Source organism: Apodemus sylvaticus, chromosome 19, assembly GCF_947179515.1.
Source record: "Apodemus sylvaticus chromosome 19, mApoSyl1.1, whole genome shotgun sequence".
NCBI classification, from domain to species: Eukaryota; Metazoa; Chordata; class Mammalia; order Rodentia; family Muridae; genus Apodemus; species Apodemus sylvaticus.
Window position 1 is genome coordinate 55,485,320 of NC_067490.1, and position 6,697 is coordinate 55,492,016.

At 39.4% G+C, this 6,697-nt stretch overlaps 1 long non-coding RNA gene across 1 annotated transcript; it reads left to right on the forward strand.

The window, feature by feature from the left end:
- Nucleotides 1-3,653: 3,653 nt before the first annotated feature.
- LOC127669156 (uncharacterized) lies at nt 3,654-4,782 on the forward strand. The gene is made up of 2 exons (XR_007974338.1): nt 3,654-3,696; nt 4,530-4,782. It is a non-coding gene; the product is annotated as an uncharacterized LOC127669156 (long non-coding RNA).
- Nucleotides 4,783-6,697: the final 1,915 nt, after the last annotated feature.

Genomic DNA, 6,697 nt, shown 5'->3' on the forward strand with positions numbered 1-6,697 from the left:
TTAGGGAGCCAATTTAACTCATTTCCTGTCTGGGTGCAGGTAAAGATTGATTATGTAGCAGACACCCAGTAGGTGACTCAGCCATCCAAGCAAGCAATCATTTCACACAAAAGTGAAACTTGGCAGTTAGCCTGTTTAATCTTGTGACCCATTACCTATTCTTTGTAAGAAAAGCTGAAGTAGTGAATCATTTAACAGCAATCAAAAGCATCTAATAATAGCCTAAGTGCACAGGGAGGTTGTCTTTCTTAGGCAAGTTAGCTGACAGGGTATATTCAAGATAGGGACAATATCCTCATGGATTATACAAGCTAAAAGCAATTTTGTTTTCACAAGCCTTTACAGCCCAGTAAATTATCATTTAAACAGTATGTCCACCATCACACTGCTCATAACCTGATGGTGAATCCTTGTTGTTGAAGACACCAATAGTATAGTCAATGTGAAGAGACACAAGGAGCCTGCCTCTGCACTTCCCTGCTGTGCAGGGGTAGAGAAGTTAAAGCTCCTTCCCTCCCCCTTATAGGCACCTCTGTCCTTTGGAGATGACCAGGAACCTGAGACTAGATAGGTCTGGAATCTTGTGAAAGCACAGTGCTCTTATTCTGCTAAGGAACATAACAATAAGACAATCCTAATGACATATTGTTCTCCCCATAGATTGGTTCCTTGATCAATTCACATCAGAGGAGCTTCTTGTAGAAGATGTTAACAGACAAAGAGATTCACGACTAGTACTGTGCAGGGAGTGATGCAGCCCTCACGGCTCAGGGTTCTGCAACAAAGAGGAGGCAGAAACATTGTAAGAACCTGTGTTGACTGTTGACTCTAAGGAAACAGTGTCTTCCATACACAATAGAAACTGATGCACATATGAAATCAGAGTGACTGTGGAGTCATGCACTTGACCCACATAGGCACCCCAACACTGAGAGGGTTATGGTCAGACTAGGTAGCTTTCAGGTAGTTAAAATAGCTAGAACCTAGATCCCTGGGGCACTCTATCACCATGTCTGAGTCTGAACTGGTCATAGACATGGGTCCCACGCCGTAACTAAGAAACTATCTGCCATTGACATAAGCTGGCATAGGGAAAATCAGTTTTCTCCAATAGAGTTTCACTTAGTATAGCATCTATATTTCAGGGCAGGTTTGCTGCGCAGAATTAGAAAACCAGAGAATATAGAATTCATGAATTTTTGTGGGAACACTTTCCTTCATTTTTTAAAACGTTGTTTATATTATTGTTTTTTGTTTGTTTTGATTTTCATGTGTGTGTGTGTGTGTGTGTGTGTTATTCTTAAAAAATGGAGAATATAAATCTGCGTGGCTAGAGAGGTAGAGAGAATATGTGAGGAGTGTTCTCCATTTTACCTTTATAATCTCCATTTTCCTATGCATCACCTCTGTCTCCTCTCTATCTAGAGGCAGTTAGTCCTTTGTCCTCCATGGAAAAGTTTCTGGGAACCTGATGTCAAATGTCACCTGTGCATACTTCCCTGAGAAGTGGAATCTGGCTGCGGTGCAACACCAAGAGAAGGTATTTTATGAAACTTGCAAGGAGAGTTACCAGAATTAGGAGCTACTCATTTGGAGGCTTCTATGAGACATTTCTGGATATTCCTCCAGGCCACTGAGAGAGACAAGTAGCTGTCTAGACCTACTGACAGTGAAGGCCTCTCTCTGCCTTGCCCAGTGACAATCTTCTAGTATAAGAATGAGGCTCTTTCCTGAAAGGCTCTCTGCTGAAATCCAGAAGACCCAGGTATGGGGCAGTGCATAAGACTGCGTGCCTCTTGCTCAGCTTCCAGAAGATGCTCATGGCCACTGGATTATATCCGAGAAGAAAGGAGGCACAGGACAAGGAAAGCACTGTATATTTTACATCTTTACGTTTACTATCTTTCTCATCCTCTGGGACTTTCTACTTAGGACTCTGTCACTTTTAGGGTACTGGTATACATATGAAATAATTCTGGTAATATCTTTGCTATGTAAACTTCCTATCTGCCTAAATGTGTAAAATTGCATCTCTAGTCCATATTTGTTTAAAGCATAACCTCAATGAGACGTTAAAATGAAAGTATATGTGGAAAGCAAGATTCTAGGCAGACTGCGCATGCCCGGGCAGCAGACTGATTGCAGTACCCTCCTCTAAGTCCCATCCTCAAAACCCCTTCGTCTATCGGTTTAATTTTAATTTAAAACTTTACTTAATTTATATTTAATTTTTAATTTTGGGTGGAAGTTTCCAGGGGAAAGAGTAGATGTGGTCAGACTAGAAAAGGAGTGTTACTGGGTGGCACGATGGAAATTCACAGAGAATCAATAAATACCATATGTTTTGAAAAGGAAAAAAGTTAGACAACCCAAAAAAGACAATAACAAAAGAAGAAAAGAAAGCTAGGATTCTCTTTAACAACTAGCTTCCAGAAATAACGTCCACAGGAAGAAAGTCATACTAGTATTACTCAAAAAAGAGGAAGATAGGCCAAGAAATAGGTTCCTAAATTTAGAAAGTGTCTTAATTTATTACTGTTGCTATGATAAAACACTGATGAAAAGCAACGTACAGAGGACAGGTTAACACTTCACAATATACTCCTTGTTACAGTTAACTACTGAGGAATGTCAGGGCCCAAACTGAAGCAATGCAGGAATCTAGAGGTAAGAACTGAAGCAGAGGCTGTGTAGGAGTGCTGCCTCATGACCTGCACCTCATACCTTCCTTTATCTCAATATAGCTCAAGGGTGGCACCATCCTGCAGATCTTGTCCTTACAAACTCCATTGTTAATCAGGACAATATCCCATAGACTTCCCTAGACAATCGGCCAATCTGGTGTTACAGTTTCTCAACTAAAATTCCTCTTCTCACCAACTTGTCTTATTCATTTTCTATTGCTTTAATAAAGCACTGAGATTAAAGCAGCTCATAGAATGAAATACTTATTTGGGATTTAGATATCCAGAGAGATTAATGTCCTTCACAGTCATGACAGAGGAGCATAGCTGCAGGAAGGTAGGACAACCAACAGGAAGCAGAGAGCTGGTGGCTCTCATCTTAGGCAGCAAACACAAAGCACAGAGAGTACACTGCAAATGGCACCTGCCTTCTGTGACCTTAAATTTAATCAATGACAAACCTCCTATGAGGAGGCCAAGCCACTTCAACCACCCAAAAATTGTCACAAAGATGGTGTCATATATTGTGATGCCTGCAGTTACACGGCCATCCCATTCAAAGCATCAAAATAAAACTTTGCCTCTGTCCCCAAACCCCTGCAAAAAAATCACCAATTCAAGAAACCTTGGAAGTCATTGCTGTGATTCACCAGTCATTATGGCAGCATATCAGTTCTGAAATGTTACATTGCTTTAGTAGTTTCCCCATTCTTTGCAATATATATGAAATTTTAACTAGGTTAAGTTAGTTGCAAAGAACTTAGAGTCTCCATTTCAGACATAGACTTCATTTCACAGTTTCATATCTGCTTGTAGTTACTGCTACTTTCCTTATCATTTTGGATATCAATTTTTTATTATCCAATCTTTTTTTGGCCATGTGGTGTTACAGATATCTATCATACATATCATGATTGACAACTGTGTAGATATATTTGGATAGAATAACAATATCGTTGTGACCATAACCAAAAGAGGTCAGATGGCATAAAGACATCAGTAAATACTGCTGGTAAGTCACTTGTTATGATAAAAAAACATGAATGGCCACAGTGGGAAACCACAGATGCTCATACTACAGAAGTAAAGATTTCATCTGATGCTCCTCAGGTGGAAGGTCCTACAAGTTAAGAGAACTTTTAATTAATTATCACAGGGAACGAACAATAATATCATTCCTTGATTTCATAAATGTGTAAATATCAGAACAGCATTTTAGCATATCATGGTATTAAAGCATTGGAAAATATTTTAAACAACACTTAAATTATGTGGTTATATGTATATATACATAGGTAAGCATACAGACACACATATATACATACATACATACATACATACATACATACATACATACATGTATGATAAGGGAATTCTTTGTTTAAACCCTGTAAGAATTCCAGAATATTACTTGCTATATTTCTATCCTTTTCTTCCCATGGTCCATAAGTCATTTAGAATAACTTAGATATGAAATTATTTTTAAAAAAGTTCACTTAGAAACAATTATTTGATTTAAAAATGCCCTAAACTTACTTACTACAAGATTAAACCATGTGACAGCAAGCTGTGCTATCCTTGTACAAAAACAATGATGTTTGAGAGATGATCTTGCCAAATGCCTAGCATTTGGTATAAATATTAATTTGCATGGGATCTACCACAACACATATGTGAGAATCTTAACCTGCAATATTATTCAAATTCAGATATAGTGTTAACTCAAATAATTCTTTGTGTAGATTCTTTGTTCATAAAATATACTGAAAAACGAGTCTTATCTGAAATGGGGTGAATCTATCATCTGAGAATGTTTGTACAATGAAATTTTTATGTTTCCTTTAGCAGGGGAAAATGAAACAACTTCAACATATATCTTTTCACAATGGAAATTTCCTCATGACTGAAGAAGTTGCTGGTCATTTTATTTCAATGTTCCCTTCTACCTCCCTCTTAACCACAGCAGAAGAGATTATTATGAGAAACAACTTCAGTTTTATATTTAACCATATTGTTACATAGTTTCACTCACTATATTTATTTTATGTTGTGTATTACACATTCTTATCTATTAATATTAATAAATGGTATTAAATTATGTTATTGCTTAGACTCCAATTTGTCTGATTCATGATTCTCCATAGTCTTTGGAAAATGGCATTTTCAGTATTCTCCTTCACCTCTGTTACTTAGGCACCTGTATTCCTGTGACAGATTCATGTTAGTATTTGTTTCTTCCAAAGTTCCAAAAATGGGCATTCTATGTACTGCTCAATAAATGAAAGGTAGGGATTTATCTACCCAAATTCTTCCATATTGTCACTATAAAATACTCCCCATGGCTATGTGTCAACTATTTAGTTGTACAATAAAATCAGACTCACTCCTGTGCATTGGAGCAACACTTTTTTAAAAGAAAATAGTATTCCTATTTCTGTAAAATGGTGCTCTAGAAAATTGTTTACATTAGGAAAAATAGCTCATTATTTGAGGGCTCAAGATATCATCAAAGAGCACTTGGGATGTCAGGAGGTTGTAAATAGTGAAATCCTTTACCTAGTTGAGAAGCAGAGGATGATGAATATTCATATTCAGTAAGCTTCTTCCTTTTATACATTCGAAGAACCATGAAAGGAATTGTAGAAGCCAGTTACATTGTTAGTTTGCCCATATCAGTTCCTTAAGCAGAGACATTAATACATTATATATATCCTGAGTTTTGCAAGCAAATGGATGAAATTAGAAAATATCATCCTGAGTGAGGTAACTCAGACACAAAATGACACACATGGTATGTAATCAGTAATAAGTGGATATTAACAAAAAAGACAAAGAAATACAGAATACCAAAGATACAGTCCACAGAACTCAAGAAGTTAAACAAGCTGAAGGTGAGGATGGCTCAGTACCACCAGAGTAAAAAGAAAGCAATCACAAGGGGGTAGGGAAAGAACTGGGAGGGAACGTGGACAGATGGGAGCTTGGGTGGGGGGAGGGGATCTTGGTCTGTTATTGGGTGACAGAAAAGGACTGAAGCCCTGAGGGCCAGCAGAAAAAAATGGTAACAGGCAACCTCAGGAAGTAGGATGTTGTGGGGGGGAGCTTGCAGAATGTACCAGAGATGGGAGGTGAGAGGCTTTCAGGACTCAAAGGGCAGGACCTCAGATGAAATCCCTACAGTAGAGAGAGGAAACTTATAGAGCCTGCCTCCAGCAAGAAGACAGGGCATCAAGTGAGGGATAGGGTTGCCACCCCACAGACAAACTGACCCACAATTGTTCCTGTCTGAAAGAACTGCAGGGATGGACATGAAGAGGAGACTGAGGAAAAGAAGGACCAGGGACAGGCCCAAAGTGGGATCCAGCTCAAGTGGAGGCCCCAAGGCCTGACACTCTCCTGAGGCTATGGAGATTTAAGAATAAGGGTGCCATCATGACTGGCCTCCGAAAGACCCAATAAGCAGCTGAAAGAGTCAGATGCAGATATTTGCACCCAACCAATGGACTGAAGCTGCTGACTCCCATGGCTGAATTAGAGGAAAGTTAGAAGAATGAGAACAGGAGGGCGACTCAGTAGGAGAAAAAGCACTCTCAATTAACTTGGACCCCGAGGTCTCTCAAAACACTAAACCACCAACCAACCAGGCAACATACACCAGCTGATACGAGGCTCCCCACACATGTACAGCAGAGGACAGATGGGTCTGGTTTCAGTCAGAGAAGGTGCTGCCCCAGGGGATTTAGAGATCTGGTGGGATGGAGTGGGGGTGTGGTGAGGGTGTTAGGCACATCCTTGTGGAGACTGGGGTTGAGGGGGAGGAGGTATGTGAAGTGGAACAGTCAGAGTGCAGATGATGAGAATAAAATCTGGAGTGCAAAAATAGATAGATATTCTATCTATTTTCTTAGGAACCACCAGACTGATTTCCAGAGTGGTTGTACCATTTTGCAGTCCCACCAGCAGTGGAGGAGTGTTCCTCTTTCTCCACATCCTTGCCAACACCTGTTGTCTCC